General features: G+C 36.5%; 1 protein-coding gene across 1 annotated transcript in view; it reads right to left on the bottom strand.

Moving 5' to 3' along the window:
* The window catches only part of NECAB1 (N-terminal EF-hand calcium binding protein 1), a 232355-nt gene that overhangs the window by 92586 nt on the left and 117971 nt on the right, over positions 1 to 21798 (bottom strand). The gene's annotated exons all lie outside the window — the stretch shown is intronic.

Here is a 21798-nt window from a genome sequence, read left to right as displayed (position 1 = left end):
GACACAGAACTCCATAAATATTGGTTGGGTCAGATAAAGGAATCTCAGGATGAAATACATGAAATATTAGAAGAGGTGAAGAGAGCGGTGAGGAAACAAGATTGAGTACCTACCATTTGCCAGGTGCTTAGCTGTAAGAGAATCTCATGCAGTTGAACTAAAAGATTAGTTGAAATAATGTGTGCTCAGTAGCTGATATGTATTAAATGCTCAATAAATAGCAGATATCCTTATTATAAAGAATTGCATTAGATTCTGTATGAAAAGGTCAAGTGGGTATGAGATATCAAGAGTCATGAAAGAGCGGCATGGACATATATACACTACCAAACGTAAGGTAGATAGCTAGTGGGAAGCAGCCGCATAGCACAGGGAGATCAGCTCGGTTCTTTGTGACCGCCTGGAGGGGTGGGATAGGGAGGGTGGGAGGGAGACGCAAAAGGGAGGGGATATGGGAACATATGTATATGTATAACTGATTAAATTTGTAAAAAAAAAAAAAAAAAAAAAAGAATGCCAGACACAGAACACGAATCAGCTATGTGTGAAATGTTTTAAATAAAGGATAAAATCTCAAAGATAAAAAAAAAAAAAAAAGAGTCATGAAAGAGGCAAAGAATCAGGCAAGAAAAGAAGTCAGGGATCTGAAGGGAGCACAGTCCAAGCAGTAATCTGGGTTCAGTCATCTTGGCATGGCTGAGAAGAACTCCTTAGGAGCTGCAGTTACTAATGACGTTTTAGGCCTTCTGGGGATATTCACCCTTGGTGGACCCAAATATTTTTTTTTTCATTTTTCAGGATTCTGTGGTTTTGCAGGTCCCTAATGGTTAATATAGTGTCTGATTTCAGTGAATGAGGAACTATTGGTATCAATTTATAAGTGGTGCTACAAGGCTATATTTTTAATTACGGATTTGGGGCCCTGAGTGGTGGTGGGTGGAAGAGGGGAAGAGAGAGCATACAGGGCCTTGGTGTGAGACCTTGACTTCCTTTCTATCTGAAATTATTCTCATTGAGAACTCCAAGGCTTAGCAGTTAGCTTTTTCATCTGCTTAAAATGCAACTCCATAGTTAGGTGTGTGATTATGGGCTTTTCTTAATTGTAGTTTGATTAAAGAGACTTTCCAGATGTAAGACACAATTTTGAGGTCACATTTTTTACCTCCTAAGAAGATACAGGTTATAAGTAGAAAAGTTCCTCCAGAATACTACAGAGGATAAAAAGCTTGTAAAGAAGCAATAATTAATCTCATCTTGCAGCAATATAAAAGGAATTATTCTTTAGACCAATTGGTTATGCTCAAAGCCATCTAAGTGATCTGTCATCAGTGACTTTCAGAAGGTAGCTCCTGATTCCTTTTAGTAAATTAAGCCTACAAGTGAAAGCATTCTTAATTCATTACATGCCAGTACACCTGCCACAAACATAATTGGTCCAGTCTCATAAGGGTGTCATTTTTGAAAGGTTAATAAATCCATCCATACTTACCCCATCACCCCAGGGGTCAGTTTTCAATTTGCCTATTCATGATGTGTTCTGCTGCTCTTGAAATGCAATGAATTTCTCAAAGAATTGGTAGTTTGTTTTTAATGTAAGATAGTATTGCATTTCAGCATTGCTGAAATATACTATCTGGTGGTCTGAAAGACTAATTAGGTCATCTATTACCATACCATATACAATGATATAGCCATCTCAACTCGATCTTTTATTGAAACTATCAGGGCCAAATGTGTTTCAAAATTTGGAAATTTTCAGAATCTAGAAAGGTAATAGTATATACCATGTATCATATGGTATCAGGGTCTGAGGCAGCACCCAGCACCCAATGACTATATTGATATTTTATTGATATTTTTGCAGCACAATACTGAATATTAAATTAGGCTTTGCTACCAAGTGAATTTAGGTGCTAAGCTTATCAAACAACATCAACAACAAACAACAATAAAAAGAAAGCCAAAGCATTCAATTTTCAGAACTTTATGGATTTTGGAATGCAAATAGGAGTGGTAGTGAATTTGCATCCTAACTCCTCCTCAAATAATCTCCATGAAGATAGTGGGAACAGAAGAGAAAGAGTTGCTAAGAATTTAGCTTGAAATTGAAGTAGGGGACATTTATTGCTGCTTTCTACCTGTTAATTCTATAAGACTCATTTTCAAAATTTATCTTAGGCTACATAAAATCTGGACTCTCTACATAATGCTTTGTCTAAAATGAGTAACTTGGATGAATTATTATTTTACCAATAATCAGCTCATTGAGCTTTACTTGTGCCTCTGATATGCATGAGAAAATATAAAAGGGAGTGAGAGTAAGAATTAAAGGAAGAAAACAGCTCCTTCCAGTTACTGCCCTTTTCCTATGGCCACAGGTCCATCCTCACAGTAGTCTCATCTTTGCAAAGAGGCTTAAGAGTTGACTATTTTGCATTAATACTTTGTGGTGCAGGAAAGGGGGATTAAAACATTTCCTACTGTTTCTCTTTATTAGATCAACAATCACTTTTTCTAGCAGCCGAAAAAATCTGGTAACACAATGATCAAGATAGTAGAATAGTTATTAATGAAAGTATTCTTGTTACCATCACTCTTGGGTAACTTTTGTTTCCTATTACAATCTTCTTGGTGCTTAAGACCTGGTAACACCTTGAATGTAGTAGGTGCTCCTAGTGTGCTTATTAAATTGGATTGAGAAAGCATCATTTTGTCCCTCACACCACACCCTTTTTGTTTGTTTGTTTGTTTGCTTATTGCTTTTCAAAAGAAGTCTGTGTTTCCTATTGTTGAAGCTACTTTTCCTGTTTTCTCTCTAGGATTCAGAGGCATTGGATTCTGCTCCTGAAGCTATTTATATCATTTGTACTTCCAAGGGGGTTGTAGGAGTATATAATCTATCACTGCAGATGATCTGTTTTGATCACATAAATGAAGAGATGGCTGACTAAGAGTTGTGCTTCCTTTTCAGTTATTCTCCTATATTGTTATGAATTAATTTCTGTTGGATTTTGATAATTCTGTTATTGACAGATATTTGTACCTGCACATACTCATGTGTGTCTCTACCCATAAGTAGCAGTTTGGCCTGTCACTCAGGGATATACATGCACTTCTAGGCATTCACCAGACTGAAGTTCTCCAGAAACAAGCTCATTTTGCTTCATCATTATTAAAAATATTTATGTGGGAAAAAAGTGTTTAGAACTGTTAAGAAACATATAACTAAATATGTTATCAATGTATGCTGTATGTCTCTTTTTCCTCCTTGCTCTTTATCAGCATGAAAATGGGCTTCTGTTTCTAAGAAACTCTAAAAATATTACTCACCTGCACCTACCCTGTTCTGCCATATTATAACCTTGGTTATAGCTCTCAACTGTCAAAACAGAAGATCATGAACTGGAGATGTGTCACAGGCAAAACTGTTTTAAAGGCAAGTTCAGTATAATGGACTAAGGAAAAAAATCCAACCATGAGAAAACTTGATGTTGAATTAATTTTAAAAAAAGGCATCCTTTATAAAATACAAACTGTATGAGCACTAAAATTAAAAGTGCTAATCCTTTTCTTTTTTCAGTCCTCTCCAGCTGGCTACAAAATGCCTCTGGCCCCTTGCCAGGGAACCCTGAATGTCTCTGGCACCAATGGAACCCAGGCAGCCTAGAGATATGCAGTTCTCACTTCACATTTTGGTAAATTCAGAAACAGTATGTTGCTGCCCTGGGCAGCTAAACACTCCAAATTTTAGAAACAGTTTTTGGTGGAAATTTTGTGAATCTGCTCCCTCCTCACGTTTTCCCTAGTTCCTTGGAATGAACAGTCACTTTGCCTCTACAGCTTGACAAGAACTGTATTGCAGTCACTGATCCCCTCTTCCCTTCCACCTGATACAAGATCAGCAGTGACCTGCAGCACAGCCTTTCCTGTGATATAATATATTTCAAAAAATGTTACTGAATGGCTCAACTAGCCCTAACACTATAGGATACTTCAAGATAGTAAATGGCTGAGTATGGTTGGGACAGAAATCACATAGGACTGGCTAAAGGTGGGACTGGAAAGATGACCAGCATTGCCAGATGGACAAGAGGGCCAAGTCTTGTGTGCCCTGGGCAAAGAGTCTGGACTTTTTCCTGAGAGCAGTGGAGATCCATTGCAAGGTTTTAGGCAGATGAGGAAAGTCTTATTATTTAGAGAGATTTCTCATCCTGCAGGATGGATCATGACCTAAAGACAACATTGGGAGCAGAATAATGAATTTGGTGTCTGTGGCAAATAATTCCAGTTAGAATCATTGCAACTCTGCCGACCATGGTCCAGACAGTGGGTTGAAAGAGGAGGATGTGAACAATATTAAGAAGATTAAATCATTGGGACTAGGTGATTGATTCTACCACAGGGGATAAAAGAAAGAGTAGAAGGTGACAAAGAACTGAAGGGGATACAAATTTGAAATTAACCCTTTTATTTGAGTGTTAGTCATATGGGTGATTTTTTTTCATTTAAAAATATTTTTATTGTTATAATGTCATTTTAAATATTGTATATATTACAAAGAAAATTTGATAGGTGTGATATTTAGTGATATAATGTTTTTCTTAAGATAGAAGTCATGATGCTAACACATGTTTACTACAATAAGATTGTTATTATTACCCATATTTGACTGAATCTTAAGGCAAATCAGAATGCACTTCTCTGCTTTAATAGAGATAATACCTGTGAGTTACTCCCTCACCTACCCACATTTCATGTAATTGAGATACTGATTTTCAGAGTAATATAGAAAAATAATATGACCATGTGAGGAAGAAAGAATGATCACTTACATATTTTGATATTCCTGAGAAAAGAAAGAAAAATCCTCACATAAATATTTTCTGAACACTTTGCATAACTGTTTGCTGTTATAAGCCAAAAATTCTTGGTCTTTATCCACTACTTTTGGAGTACACAAAAATATATCCAAATAGGAAAACAGTGCTGGCAACCTTGTCTTAATTCATTTTACTGTTAACAACCAAAAAAAAAAAAATCAGATCAAGAATAACACTTTTTGGGCTTCCCTGGTGGAGCAGTGGTTGAGAGTCCACCTGCCGATGCAGGGGACACGGGTTCGTGCCCCGGTCTGGGAAGATCCCACATGCCGTGCAGCGGCTGGGCCCGTGAGCCATGGCCGCTGAGCCTGCGTGTCCAGAGCCTGTTCTCCGCGACGGGAGAGGCCACAACAGTGAGAGGACCACGTACCGCAAAAAAAAAAAAAAAAAAAAAAAAACCACTTTTTAAAAAGTTATTTTTTTAAATAGTTGCATTATATTTTTTTCTGTGTGGATATGTAATTCTTGTTGAAAAAGCTGTAGAATTCATAAAAATCACCTAAATTCACATACACAAAAATATGCACAAAATGGCAGAATGGACACAGTAACTTTTCTTTAAAAGAATAAAAATCAATACTATGACTGGAGTAAATATTATCCTGAATTTAGAGGTTACAGCTGGGAAACCAAATAAATATATATGAGAGAAGTAAGAGCTCTCTTAATTGACCTCCACTGTACTGAATATTCCCTCTGTTAAATTTTCAATGTCCCTCCTCTGCTTAACAATTAAACTAAATTTTCAACCAGTTTGGCTTTCAGCCTGAAAACCCACTAACAACCAAAATAGCCTTATGCTTCAAACATGCATGATTCCCTGTATTTCCATGAAAATACACTGTTTCTCACACATTTGCTTATGTTATTTGTTTTCCTGAAAGTGAATTCCATTCCCACTATTACTCCAGCAATCTCTACCCATAGACAGAGATTTCTGTTCTTTGAAGTTCAGCTGAAATGCCATTCACTCCTTGGTAACTTTCCAGATTAGCTGGACAAAGAGATGCATTCCAATTTTCTATTCTTACCACGTGGTTTGAACCATTCTTATCAAATCTGTCAAAGTTTTGCATTACAGACAGTCCTGCATTACCCATTCTACTCTATGGTAAGCCTCTTGAGGACATTGTGTGGTAAAACTTAAATTCCTTTCAACTTCCTAGTACAGCATTTCTGCTGAATGAGTGACTGAATGGAGTCATTCCTAAAAGTCATGGATTTTCAGTTATTAAAAGAAAAACTGAAACACTCTTTGAAAGCTGGTACTTATGAAGTAGTTCCTTAAAAGTTTATTTTAGACTAGTCATCTTTAATATTAATTCAAACACATAAACATGTATTTCCTCTCTTCTTATGCATGTTTTGGCTCTTTTGATACCTATTTCATCATACATACATTTGTATATGTGGCTTGAGGCACAGTTCTAAAAACATATTTGATTCTCACTATCTTTCAGCATTATTAATACTCAACTAAGATGAGGAATGGACATGTATGTCGGTTTTAAAAAATCAATTTGGTTTCTTTTAATGGAGGCAAATATTAACAGAGGAAAAAAACAGGTAAAGATTCCCTTTCACCACTCCATCTCAACACACACACACATACAAACACAGTTAAAAGTTAACTATTACAGTGGTTTTAACGATATGTACACATACTCTATGATATCTTTCCTTTGAATAAGTGGAGTTTAATTCTCCTCCCCTTGAGGAGGGCTAGATTTAATGACTTGCTCCTAATGAACAGAATGTGGTAAAAGTGATAGGATGTTACTGCCAAGGTTATATTATAATCATAGTCTCTCTCTCATCTTAATCTCTCTCTGTATGTCTGTTTGCCTGACTGTCTTTGTCTTTTCCTCTTTTTGGGTCTTGCTCTGGAGAAAGCCAGCTGCCATGTCATATGAGCTGCATTAAGGAGAGGCTCACATGATGAGGAGCTAAAGCTACATGACTGACTCTCTATTCCCTCTGAATATTCCAACAGATGTTCAGAAGCAGTTCTTCAAGCTCCTGAAGATGACTGCAGTCTCTACTCAAATCTTGACTATAAGCTCTGAGTCAGAATCACCCAGTTAAGCAACTCCTGAATTCCTGACCCTCAAAAACTGCATGAAATAACTGGTAATTTAGGGAAAATTTTTGTTACACAGCAGTAGATAATTGTTATAACTAACAAGTCTTAAAATATTTTTTCTTTTCTCTCTAACCAATCATGTTTTTTGGCATCTTTTCAAGAAATTGACTAGAAACCATGGTAGATCCAAGCCAAGAAAGCTATGAAGAAATTCATAAGGCATCAGTTTTGCGATTATTGTCTACATCTTAGCTGTATGACCTAAAAGTTTTTTCCTCAGTTTCATTATTCACTACACGAACAAAGCAGAACCTACCTAATAAAATATTAGAATTAAATAAGATATTAAACTAAAAGTGTTGGCATAGTCTTTGATAAGTTGTAATTGCTCAATAAATGTTAGCTTTATTATTATTATTCTGGTTTAAAAAGAAAAGCTAAAAGGTTGCCTGAATAGACATTCAATCTCACAGAGTAAAAACACACAGCTAGTATTCAGACACATATGTGTAAAGTTACTGAAAACAAACTCCTTCCCATACTGTCAGAAGTCACACCATTTACAGGGCTAGTGAATGTCTTGAAAAGTAAATATGATCTATAACAGAAATTCAAACTGAATACTGTTCAAGTTCAAAGAAACTCTAAGAGTGTGTCACTTTTGAACCACACCAGAGACCTCAGACCATGCTACAGCACTATAGGGCCATTAGAGCTACAGGGAATATGCTAGTACACAACTGTCAGATCACTAAATAAATCATTCCAAAGGGGACATCATACAACACTATGTGGCCATGAGCTTTATTACCTTGTAGCCACACAGGAAGCACAGGTATAATGTACCACATATTTATTTTGTTTTTGAATATACTATTCAAATAAGGACTTTGGAAAAAGTAAATATTCTTCAAATAATATTTAACATTTTTTGTATGCAATAGCAAACAGGAAAGGGAAAGAACAACTTCAACATGATAATAACTGATGCCTGTTGGATCTGAGAAATACAACACAGACCAAGTTTTAATCTCTCCCTCTGCACTTTTACACTTTAGGCAAAAGAAATGAGTCATATCAAATTTTACTCTCATGACAGAAGGAATCACATGCTGAGCTGTGTATCCCCTAAAAATGTTTGTATTAATTTCTCTTTACCTTATCTATCTTGGAACATTTCAAAGATCAGTTCCTCAGAAATAAGGCTATTACTTCATGAATGCAACTGTAGTTCAGAGATATATCCTTAAGCAAACCTCCTTTTCTGTTTAAATAAAGTAGTATACTTTGTACTCATTACGTCGTTAGGCAGAAAATTAACTCCCAACTTCTATTAAGAACATAAGTGTTCCAGTCAGCAATTTAATAAAGATAAACTTAAAAGATTCCCATGAAGGAAATAAACAACTCCAAAACTATAAGAAGTACATGACAGAAAATACAATAATTTCTCACCATATCTTTTTTCTGGTTTGGTGAAAGAAAGGGAGTAGAGTTGAAAGGATTGGTAGGATTGTCTAAAAATAAAAAACGATCATGAAAAAAAGGGATTATTTATAAAGATCCCTATGGCATTGGGTTACACCAGAGATTTACCTGGAGCCTCTAACTGTCACAGTTCTAGGAATTTGTTGAGTTGTTTTTTTCAAGTCCTCTCAACTCAAGATTATATGCAAGATCACTGCTTGCTGTTTACATACTCATTCAGGAAACAGTAAATAAGGTAAAAGGTAACAAATTGCAGTCAACATAACTAGACCCTATCCACTGATAAACCATAGCCTCTTGTGGACATGAATGAAGGCCTTTGGCAAAACCAGGCTCCCAAACTGCCTACTTAAAAGGTCAAAGATGTGCAGGCTCTTCTAGATTCTTTCTCTATTAAAGTCCTGCCCATTCTCACTTTCTTGCTTAAGTCTCACCTCCACCCACTGAAGTTTTATTTGACTATTGTTCTTGAACATCAAGTTTATTCATAGCCTATATTAATGCATTAGCAGTTTATTAAATATGTTATTTGTTCACTGTTTTATTATTTGTTTTTCCTCTTCCAATAAAAATATAAAGAATCTATTTATGTCTTCTACAAGTTTGTATTTGTAGTATTTTGTGAAACCATTTTAAAGCTTTATTTGATAATCTGGGAAATTAACCTGTTCCACTAAGATATAAGATTTTAAATGTAGAGTCACACTTATTATGGCCTTGTGACACTGAAGAAGATTTTGAAACTTTACATGATAAAAATAGGCATAAAGTGAAGCTTTAAATTTCAGATTAGAAAAATGGTATACAGTGAGCCAGAAAGCTCAAGACAATGTAGCGACTGGTTAGATTTCTCTGGAAGACAGATGAGATAGGTTAGTCCTTTCACTAAGTGACAATGGATCTCAGTGTTCAAGCCTGTAATATCAGTTAATGAAGATAAATAGACTGTCACAGATGGAGCAGCTACTCAAGATAGTAGCTAACCTAGTTACCAAACTTATATACAAAAAATCAATCATTTTGCAATATACCACCAATATAAAGGTAGGAATATGGAGAGGCAGACCATTTATAGAAGCGACAAAAATATAGAATATCTATAAGTTGATTGAACAAGACATGTTTTGAAACTATATGAAGTATCAAAACATTTAATGAGACCTAAAAGGAAGCTTGGATAAATGAAGAAATATGTATGTACCTGCGCAGGAAGGCATAAGATGACAATCTCTCAAAATCACTTTACAAAAGGAATGCAAATCCAATAAAAATTCCCATGGAATTTTTCTTTAGAATTGGAAAAAAACAATATAAAACTTATATAATGACAAAACAAACCAAAAAAAAGACAATTGTTTGGTAAAGAAGAGCAACCAGGGTAGACTTGCACTTTCACATTTTCAAATATCCCCAAGTATTCAAGCAAGAATTCAATGTGTTAATAAAACTAGAATATACAGTTTTATCAGTGGAACAGGACATTTAGCTTGGACACAGACTCAAGTATAAATATGTATATAGCAAATGGTAAATGTGGTATTTTAAGTGAGTAGATAAAGAATGAAAAGCGTTGAAATAGTTAGGTGGTTATTTGGGAAAAAATCAGTTGGACTTCTACTTGGATGCTATTGGGTCCTTTATAAATCTACCCAGAGCTCAGAGGGCCACCAATATTTTTGCTTATTGGTCTCGGGTATATTAGCTTTTCTTTTGGGTATATTTATTCTCCAAGTAAAAAGCTAAATATGGCATGTAACTTCCCTTGTTTTCCAATTAAAGCTCCATCTATTTCTCTGATGACATTAGACTATGTATTTTAAAATGTATGAACTTCCTTGTCTAGAATGTTGCATATGTACCATTCATCTTTTGATTTTAGCATTTAATTATTTTAGCATTTAATTATCATCTACTTCTGACTATAATTTCTTACATACTTTCTTCTTATATTACCCTAGGCTCTGGGCACCTATTCGTTCACTTTCAAAATTGAAAGTAACTTTATCAGAGAAGCTGGAAGTCTCCAGCCTTTGCTCATCCACAGCCAAATTCTGAAGAGTTTAATTGTTTCAAAGAGCAAATTTATCTAACAACAGAAATTTTTTGTGCCATGATACAGCTTAGAATTACATGTTTGTAATACGTTCAATATGAAGCCACATAAACCTCAAAAAATTTCAAACAAAAATCACTTGGCTTAAGTCTCACTAAATTTATGATATTAATAAAGCAACTAAGCACTTTGTGACTCAGTTTCTACTTTTTTGAAATAAGTATATTTTCATTTGCCTAACGTTTCTCACTAGGATGTTACAAAAAAATAAATGAAATAATGTGTATTAAAGGATGTTGAAAACTCTAAGGCACTATATAAATGTTAGCTGGCACTTATTGTTAATTCTCATTCCCTTTTTGGTCAAAGCTACTCTAGCCTTAAACTAACAGGAAAGAAGACACATTGGACTTTGGTAACTTGGCTCAGGGAAGTAAGTCAGTGGTCAGGTAGTTTGACAGGGCTGTGGGCAATAGAAAAAACTAATGATACGGTTGCCAAGTGGGTGCCAATCCAAGTTCTGAGCCTGCTTTGACTTCACTGTGAGCTTCTGTCCCTTACCTTCTTAACTACCACCTTGTTGATGTTCTTTGCCTGAACTAATACCCACCCCATGGTCTGTACCCTACCCATAATCTCACCTTTAAATTAACCCCAAAGTCATACTCACATGAACTGGGTCAGGTGATCTCAGTTCTGCCCCCTCCTTCCCCAGACAGAGATGGCAAGTTCCTCTGCCCAGGATTCTCACTCTATAAGTCAGCAAATACTTCAGAATCCTTCAGGAGACCTGGGTCTCCTAGCGGACGCTGTCCTCCATGACTTAATGAAGCAGACTTTCCAAGGACCTGGAATTCCCCTTTGCCAGGCTGGGCAAAAGTCTGGCCAAGTTTGAAAGAAATTCTAAGGCTTAGGCCTGACAGAGGGTTTCTCTGCTATAGAGCCAAATTTACAACCTCAAGATATTTCTCTCCTATTTTCCATGCCCTGAATCTCTGTCTCCCATTCCCTAAACACATTACACTAAAGATCATCTTAAAGAGCAAATGGGATGTCAAATAAGCTTTTTGGAAAATGTTTTCCTATGCTTGCTCTGAAGTCTAAGAATATATTTTTCATTTTATTTTTCATGAATACTTGAAAGGATTGTAATGAAACTATAGTGAAGAATGAAAGTGCCTGACTTCTATAAGCCTAAGAGGGTGTTTCTTCCATGAGCTTAAGAGGGTTTCACTATTCCATACACGGTAGTATTTCAGCACCTATACTCTGCCTGGAATAAGGGAAATTTATAATGATAAATCCAATATAAAAATAGTAATTAATGATGCTTTCCCCAGATAGGAATTCTGAGACCTATTGCTATTTCTTCTTTATAATAAGACTTCTCATAAATGAAATGATTATAATTTTTAACTAGTGAAAGAATTATGGAGCCCTGGGAGGCCCAGATGCTAAATGTAAGGAAATAAGGATAGAGGAGAGATAGAAAGTTTGAAATGAAAACATCTACAGATGTCAGGGAGACAAACAACTTGGATCCCAAAGGCAGATGCAAGAAGCAAGGGAGAGACAGATGCTCAGCAATGCTAGGACTCAAGTCTATTTTTTCTTAAAATCATTGACGATGTATTGGAGGATGTGCTTATTTGAAAAATAACTTTTAGGAGAAAACTAAATAGTATAAATATGCACTTTATATATAGATGTAGCTTCACTCAGCAATGTGACCATCACACCCTAAATAATTATTTTAAGAACACCATTCTTCATTTTAGATTATTATAATCTCCTTTTAAGCCTTACTAATAAGCCTTAAGGATATCCCATTTAAATTTTAGCTTAAGCAGCAGAATTCTACATGTGCTTTGAGATTACAAGCACATCACATACTGATGGTATAAGTTACTTATCACCCCACTATAGAAAGAAGAAAAACAAATTGACAAATCCAATTTGCGTGCGTGTGTGTGTGTGTGTGTGTGTGTGTGTGTGTGTGTGTGTAATTCAAATTCAGGAAGTTCTGGTTTTAGCTACATTCAAGGCTTTCAAGACCATTTGAAACTTGACCTGTGGTGCTTGTTCTAAAAAAATAAGCAAAGTAAAATAATCCAGGTAACTCTTTAAGGATGTATTGAAGGGCTGGGGTTAAAGGAGGAGGAGGAAGAAGGGAAAATAATGTTAACAGATTATATAGGTCCTGAGTTACCTCCTGGAATTTAAGTTAAGCAGATGGAACCCATTTTGTCCATTCTCTCACGCAGCAGGCAAATGTATTGCCAGTGAAGATAGACCACAAATGGCTTGCATTTTATTTTTCTTAAAAACTTAGAACAGTCAGCCCTTCCTACTGAGACAGGACTTTTCATCTGGGTAAAAATATATAAGGACTCTCAAAAGAGAGTCTCAGTCAGAAGGGTTCTTTGTGCTAGACAGTATGGAGAAAATGTCAGTTTAACAGTGGCTTGAAAAATGTCAAAACTCCTGTGTTTCACTCATTTTGAGATATCATGCAAGTAACCTTTTTAATTTTATTTTTGACTATTTCTGATTTTCTTTCTTTTTTTTTAAATCAAGGAGCTTATCCTTGATTAAGTAGAAATTTGAAAGCTTCCTAAATGAACTTAGGAACTATTTTTCTTTTAGGAGCAAAATTATTTAGCCTTTGGAGCTGTATGAATATCTACTTCATCAATTATTTAGCCAATCAATACATTTTTATTGAGTTCATTTTAATTGCAGGTTCATTTCAATTGCTAGACTCTGGGTGTTCAAAAAAGACACTGCCTTTCTCCCTCCTTATAGACAGCAAATAAACAAAAAATATATATAGTTACTCATGCTAATAATTGCCAGCAAGGAAATGAGTTACTCTAAAAAGACAGCCTCTCTTAGATAAGATGGTCAGAGAAGACCTTTATGAGAACATTTTATTTAAGATAAGATCTAAACAAAGACAAGCCAGCCATATCAAGCAGAGGTTTTAAAAATTACCATTTCTGGAGATAAGGTCCCAAGTGATAAAATTTTATACAGTTTCCAAATGTTCCTGAAGAGGTCAAGATAAAATGTATTTAGATTTCATTTTCCTGTTTTCTTTTTCTGAGATTTGTTGTTTGGATATAGGAGATCCTAGACTGATATTCCATTTTTTCATCTACTATTTTGCTTTACTTTTTGGCAGACTTTTTAAACTTTATTTTCCAAAACTCTGTTAAGTCTTTATTTCTGCTCTCTTGTTTAAATTTCCAAAAGCACTTTCTTATTTTCTGGTTGCCCACTGTTTGTCATACTATTCTTGCTTCATGGATGCTATATCTTCTCTTATCTCTTGAAAGAGGCTGAGGACATTACCTTGAAGTTTTCATCTTCCTGCATAGAATGCTGTCTTAGTCCCTCCCTCCCTCCTTCTTTTTCAGTTTGTTTTGGACTCTTTCTTTCCTGTAAGAAGTTTGATGACACTTGGCTGACTGCATATTTAGGGAAGGGATAAAAACAAGCTGATTATACAATGGAAGGAGAGATCAGGCCAAGCTCCATTACTGGAGGATTCGTAGGACTTTTCTCTTGTATTGGTTAGACTTCTCAGAGACAACGTCTTCTTTCTGTCAGGAGGATATATGTCTGGTTGCCACACTCGGAGTTAAGTTATGGAAAAGAGCTGGATGTCTTTTCATGCAGTATATAAACTTTTATTTAATCCCTCAGCTATCACTGACACCACCTCAGGGCTCTCTTTTACCTTTTCAGAGAACAAGAGTATGTTTTCTACCTGGATTGATAAAGACGCAGTTGCTTATCTGGGTAGAGAAGAACAGGGGATCGGGGGACTCTAACTGCTTCCTACTCAAATTTCGAATAGGTCACCTTGTTTTAGCCCTACTATTCCCCTTGTTTCCCAGTGGCTACTAGTGACACCAATTCCTGAGCCTTTCTACAACTCAAGTTGGTGGTTTTCTCCTTTTGCTCAGTCCAGGTCAAGCAGTCAAATATCTCAGGTCTTCTATCAACTATTGGTTGCCCATTTGCTTTTCAGTTTCCAAATTTTGCTGCTATAAATTTCCCCATTAAAAATCTAATTTCAGTCTTTTTCATGGAGCTTCAAGAGCAAGCTGAACTACTTGTATGTATTAATCTGTGGTGTCTTTATCCAGAAATTCTGTATATTCTTTAATTTTTTAAATTTCTTGTTATGCACTCTATATGCTAAAATGTCTTTTTTGAATTACTGATAGTGGAAATCTTAATTCTCATCTCTCTTGACCTCTTCATAGAAGTCAACACTATTGTCCACCTCCTACTTTATGAAACTCTCTTCTTCAGCTCTGGACACTATACTCTCCTGTCTTTCCTCCTACCTTTCTTCCCATTCCATCTCAGACACTCTTGCTAGCTCTTTCCCCTCTACTCACCATTAAAGCTGAAGTTCCTTAAAGCTCAGTGTTAGGTTCCCTCCTCTTTTTATTTTATAGTCTCTCTTCAGATGACATATCACTCAAGTTCTTTGCCTAACCACAAACAGTTCAGATATTGTATATCTCCAGTCTAGACTTCATTTCTCAGGTCTAGATCTATGTATCCAATGGCTTATTTGACTTTCCTTAGATGTCTCAAATGTAGTTTAGATCCAATATGTCTAAAAAATAACTTATGATCTTATCTCATTAAACTTGGTCCTCTTTTAGCATTCTCTGTCTAGATAGTGCCACTGTCCAGGAGCACAAGCTGAAAACTAAGATTTATTCTTGAGAATTCCTTCCCTCCCAGTCTGCATATTCAATCCTTCTCCAAATTCTATTGACGGGATCTCAAATATATATACAATTCACTTATGTTTCTCCATTTGTTCTGCCAGTACTGCCAAACTACCAACACCTCTCATCTGGATTAGTGAGCTAGCCTCCTACTCATCTTCTTAATTCTATTCTTCCACAATCTCCACCCTAATCCCAAGCTAATTCTTACACAGTCTTTTCAAAAGACTACATGAGTTTTCATACCTCTTTTTAAAATGGCTAATTTATTTGCATTAAGGATACAAGTCTAAATCTTTAGGTTTACCAGCAACATTGTGAAAAATGCGACCCCTCCCTACAACACCAGTTTTACCTCACACATTGCCACTCTTGGATTTTCTCTATTTTAACCTTATTGGCCATCTTCAATTCCTAGAATGCCCTGTGTCCCTCCTGACAGAGGGCATTTGTACCTGGTGTTACTTGTATCTGGTTCTCCTTGACCTAGTTATAACTATTTCTTTCTTTTTTTTTTTTTTTTTTTTTTTTTTTTGTCCCTCCTCCTTCCCCTCTCCCCTTTGGTAACCACAAATTTGTTTTCTATATCTGTGAGTCTGTTTCTATTTTGCATATACATTCATTTATATTAATTTTTTTTTTATTTTACAAATTTAATCAGTTATACATATACATATGTTCCCATATCCCCTCCCTTTTGCGTCTCCCTCCCACCCTCCCTATCCCACCCCTCCAGGCGGTCACAAAGAACCGAGCTGATCTCCCTGTGCTATGCGGCTGCTTCCCACTAGCTATCTACCTTACGTTTGGTAGTGTATATATGTCCATGCCGCTCTTTCACTTTGTCACAGCTTGCCCTTCCCCCTCCCCATATCCTCAAGTCCATGCTCTAGTAGGTCTGTGTCTTTATTCCTGTCTTACCCCTATGTTCTTGATGACATTTTTTTCTTAAATTCCATATATATGTGTCAGCATACAGTATTTGTCTTTCTCTTTCTGACTTACTTCACTCTGTAGGACAGACTCTAGGTCCATCCACCTCATTACAAATAGCTCAATTTCATTTCTTTTTATGGCTGAGTAATATTCCATTGTATATATGTGCCACATCTTCTTTATCCATTCATCCGATGATGGACACTTAGGTTGTTTCCATCTCCGGGCTATTGTAAATAGGGCTGCTATGAACATTTTGGTACATGTCTCTTTTTGAATTATGGTTTTCTCAGGGTATATGCCCAGTAGTGGGATTGCTGGGTCATATGGTAGTTCTATTTGTAGTTTTTTAAGGAACCTCCATACCATTCTCCATAGCGGCTGTACCAATTCACATTCCCACCAGCAGTGCAAGAGTGTTCCCTTTTTTCCACACCCTCTCCAGCATTTATTGTTTCTAGATTTTTTGATGATGGCCATTCTGACTGGTGTGAGATGATATCTCATTGTAGTTTTGATTTGCATTTCTCTAATGAGTAAAGATGTTGAGCATCCTTTCATGTGTTTGTTGGCTGTCTGTATATCTTCTGTGGAGAAATGTCTATTTAGGTCTTCTGCCCATTTTTGGATTGGATTGTTTGTTTTTTTGCTATTGAGCTGCATGAGCTGCTTATAAATTTTGGAGATTAATCCTTTGTCAGTTGCTTCATTTGCAAATATTTTCTCCCATTCTGAGGGTTGTCTTTTCGTCTTGTTTATGGTTTCCTTTGCTGTGCAAAAGCTTTGAAGTTTCATTAGGTCCCATGTGTTTATTTTTGTCTTTATTTCCATTTCTCTAGGAGGTGGGTCAAAAAGGATCTTGCTGTGATTTATGTCATAGAGTGTTCTGCCTATGTTTTCCTCTAGGAGTTTGATAGTGTCTGGCCTTACATTTAGGTCTTTAATCCATTTTGAGCTAATTTTTGTGTATGGTGTTAGGGAGTGATCTAATCTCATACTTTTACATGTCCCTGTCCAGTTTTCCCAGCACCACTTATTGAAGAGACTGTCCTTTCTCCACTGTACATTCCTGCCTCCTTTATCAAAGATAAGGTGACCATATGTCCGTGGGTTTATCTCTGGGCTTTCTATCCTGTTCCATTGATCTATCTTTCTGTTTTTGTGCCAGTACCATACTGTCTTGATTACTGTAGCTTTGTAGTATAGTCTGAAGTCAGGGAGCCTGATTCCTCCAGCTCCGTTTTTCGTTCTCAAGATTGCTTTGGCTATGCGGGGTCTTTTGTGTTTCCATACAAATTGTGAAATTTTTTGTTCTAGTTCTGTGAAAAATGCCAGTGGTAGTTTGATAGGGATTGCATTGAATCTGTAGATTGCTTTGGGTAGTAGAGTCATTTTCACAATGTTGATTCTTCCAATCCAAGAACTTGGTACATCTCTCCATCTATTTGTATCATCTTTAATTTCTTTCATCAGTGTCTTATAATTTTCTGCATACAGGTCTTTTGTCTCCTTAGGTAGGTTTATTCCTAGATATTTTATTCTTTTTGTTGCAATGGTAAATGGGAGTGTTTCCTTGATTTCACTTTCAGATTTTTCATCATTAGTATATAGGAATGCCAGAGATTTCTGTGCATTAATTTTGTATCCTGCAACTTTACCAAATTCATTGATTAGCTCTAGTAGTTTTCTGGTAGCATCTTTAGGATTCTCTATGTATAGTATCATGTCATCTGCAAACAGTGACAGCTTTACTTCTTCTTTTCCCATTTGCATTCCTTTTATTTCCTTTTCTTCTCTGATTGCTGTGGCTAAAACTTCCAAAACTATGTTGAATAAGAGTGGTGAGAGTGGGCAACCTTGTCTTGTTCCTGATCTTAGTGGAAATGGTTTCAGTTTTTCACCATTGAGGACGATGCTGGCTGTGGGTTTGTCATATATGGCCTTTATTATGTTGAGGAAAGTTCCCTCTATGCCTACTTTCTGCAGGGTTTTTATCATAAATGGGTGTTGAATTTTGTCAAAAGCTTTCTCTGCATCTATTGAGATGATCATATGGTTTTTCTCCTTCAGTTTGTTAATATGGTGTATCACATTGATTGATTTGCGTATATTGAAGAATCCTTGCATTCCTGGAATAAACCCCACTTGATCATGGTGTATGATCCTTTTAATGTGCTGTTGGATTCTGTTTGCTAGTATTTTGTTGAGGATTTTTGCATCTATGTTCATCAGTGATATTGGCCTGTAGTTTTCTTTCTTTGTGACATCCTTGTCTGGTTTTGGTATCAAGGTGATGGTGGCCTCGTAGAATGAATTTGGGAGTGTTCCTCCCTCTGCTATATTTTGGAAGAGTTTGAGAAGGATAGGTGTTAGCTCTTCTCTAAATGCTTGATAGAATTCGCCTGTGAAGCCATCTGGTCCTGGGCTTTTGTTTGTTGGAAGATTTTTAATCACAGTTTCAATTTCAGTGCTTGTGATTGGTCTGTTCATATTTTCTATTTCTTCCTGATTCAGTCTTGGCAGGTTGTGCATTTCTAAGAATTTGTCCATTTCTTCCAGGTTGTCCATTTTATTGGCATAGAGTTGCTTATAGTAATCTCTCATGATCTTTTGTATTTCTGCAGTGTCAGTTGTTACTGCTCCTTTTTCATTTCTAATTCTATTGATTTGAGTCTTCTCCCTTGTTTTCTTGATGAGTCTGGCTAATGGTTTATCAATTTTGTTTATCTTCTCAAAGAACCAGCTTTTAGTTTTATTGATCTTTGCTATCATTTCCTTCATTTCTTTTTCATTTATTTCTGATCTGATTTTTATGATTTCTTTCCTTCTGCTAACTTTGGGATGTTTTTGTTCTTCTTTCTCTAATTGCTTTAGGTGCAAGGTTAGGTTGTTTATTCGAGATATTTCCTGTTTCTTAAGGTGGGATTGTATTGCCATAAACTTCCCTCTTAGAACTGCTTTTGCTGCATCCCATAGGTTTTGGGTCGTCGTGTCTCCATTGTCATTTGTTTCTAGGTATTTTTTAATTTCCTCTTTGATTTCTTCAGTGATCACTTCGTTATTAAGTAGTGTATTGTTTAGCCTCCATGTGTTTGTATGTTTTACTGCTCTTTTCCTGTAATTGATATCTAGTCTCATAGCATTGTGGTCGGAAAAGATACTTGATACAATTTCAATTTTCTTAAATTTACCAAGGCTTGATTTGTGACCCAAGATATGATCTATCCTGGAGAATGTTCCATGAGCACTTGAGAAAAATGTGTATTCTGTTGTTTTTGGATGGAATGTCCTATAAATATCAATTAAGTCCATCTTGTTTAATGTATCATTTAAAGCTTGTGTTTCCTTATTTATTTTCATTTTGGATGATCTGTCCATTGGTGAAAGTGGGGTGTTAAAGTCCCCTACTATGATTGTGTTGCTGTCGATTTCTCCTTTTATGGCTGTTAATATTTCCCTTATGTATTGAGGTGCTCCTATGTTTGGTGCATAAATATTTACAATTGTTATATCTTCTTCTTGGATTGATCCCTTGATCATTATGTAGTGTCCTTCTTTGTCTCTTCTAGTAGTCTTTATTTTAAAGTCTATTTTGTCTGATATGAGAATTGCTACTCCAGCTTTCTTTTGGTTTCCATTTGCATGGAATATCTTTTTCCATCCCCTTACTTTCAGTCTGTATGTGTCTCTAGGTCTGAAGTGGGTCTCTTGTAGACAGCATATATATGGGTCTTGTTTTTGTATCCATTCAGCCAGTCTGTGTCTTTTGGTGGGAGCATTTAGTCCATTTACATTTAAGGTAATTATTGATATGTATGTTCCTATTCCCATTTTCTTAATTGTTTTGGGTTCGTTATTGTAGTTCTTTTCCTTTTGTTGTGTTTCTTGCCTAGAGAAGTTCCTTTAGCATTTGTTGTACAGCTGGTTTGGTGGTGCTGAACTCTCTCAGCTTTTGCTTGTCTGTAAAGGTTTTAATTTCTCCATCAAATCTGAATGAGATCCTTGCTGGGTAGAGTAATCTTGGTTGCAGGTTTTTCTCCTTCATCACTTTAAGTATGTCCTGCCACTCCCTTCTGGCTTGTAGAGTTTCTGCTGAGAGATCAGCTGTTATCCTGATGGGGATTCCCTTGTGTGTTATTTGTTGTTTTTGCCTTGCTGCTTTTAATATGATTTCTTTGTGTTTAATTTTTGACAGTTTGATTAATATGTGTCTTGGTGTATTTCTCCTTGGATTTATTCTGTATGGGACTCTCTGTGCCTCCTGGACTTGATTAACTATTTCCTTTCCCATATTAGGGAAGTTTTCAACTATAATCTCTTCAAATATTTTCTCAGTCCCTTTCTTTTTCTCTTCTTCTTCTGGAACCCCTATAATTCGAATGTTGGTGCGTTTAATGTTGTCCCAGAGGTCTCTGAGACTGTCCTCTGTTCTTTTCATTCTTTTTTCTTTATTTTGCTGTGCAGCAGTTATTTCCACTATTTTATCTTCCACCTCACTTATCCGTTCTTCTGCCTCAGTTATTCTGCTATTGATCCCATCTAGAGTATTTTTTATTTCATTTATTGTGTTTTTAATCGATGCTTGATTCGTCTTTAGTTCTTCTAGGTCCTTGTTAACTGTTTCTTGCATTTTGTCTATTCTATTTCCAAGATTTTGGATCATCTTTACCATCATTATTCTGAATTCTTTTTCAGATAGACTGCCTATTACCTCTTCATTTGTTAGGTCTGGTGGGTTTTTATCTTGCTCCTTCTCCTGCTGGGTGTTTTTCTGTCTTCTCATTTTGCTTATGTTACTGTGTTTGGGGTCTCCTTTTTGCAGGCTGCAGGTTCGTAGTTCCCGTTGTTTTTGGTGTCTGTCCCCAGTGGCTAAGGTTGGTTTAGTGGGTTGTGTAGGCTTCTTGGTGGAGGGGACTACTGCCTGTGTTCTGGTGGATAAGGCTGGATCTTGTCTTTCTGGTGGGCAGATCCACGTCTGGTGGTGTGTTTTGGGGTGTCTGCGGACTTTTTATGATTTGAGGCAGCCTCTCTGCTAATGGGTGGCCTTGTGTTCCTGTCTTGCTAGTTGTTTGGCATAGGGTGTCCAGCACTGTAGCTTGCTGGTCGTTGAGTGAAGCTGGGTGCTGGTGTTGAGATGGAGATCTCTGGAAGATTGTTGCCGTTTGATATTATGTGGAGCTGGGAGGTCTCTTGTGGACCAGTGTCCTGAAGTTGGCTCTCCCACCTCAGAGGCACAGCACTGACTCCTGGCTCCTCAATTTGGGATGATTTGTTGTCTATTCATGTATTCCACAGATGCAGGGTACATGAAGTTGATTGTGGAGCTTTAATCCGCTGCTTCTGAGGCTGCTGGGAGAGGTTTCCCTTTCTCTTCTTTGTTCTCACAGCTCCTGGGTCTCAGCTTTGGATTTGGCCCCGCCTCTGCATGTAGGTCGCCGGAGGGCGTCTGTTCTTCGCTCAGACAGGACAGGGTTAAAGGAGCAGCCTCTTCGGGGACTCTGATAACTATTTCTTTTAATTCAAATTGCTCAGATGTCATCTCCTCCAGCATGAATAAGGTATTCTATCTTGTAATTCTCTCTGTTGTGCTATGTTGTAATCACT

Source organism: Mesoplodon densirostris, chromosome 13 (genome assembly GCF_025265405.1).
Source record: "Mesoplodon densirostris isolate mMesDen1 chromosome 13, mMesDen1 primary haplotype, whole genome shotgun sequence".
Classification (NCBI taxonomy): domain Eukaryota; kingdom Metazoa; phylum Chordata; class Mammalia; order Artiodactyla; family Ziphiidae; genus Mesoplodon; species Mesoplodon densirostris.
The sequence above is the reverse complement of the archived record's forward strand: the minus strand, read 5'-3'. Positions and strand labels throughout refer to the sequence as shown.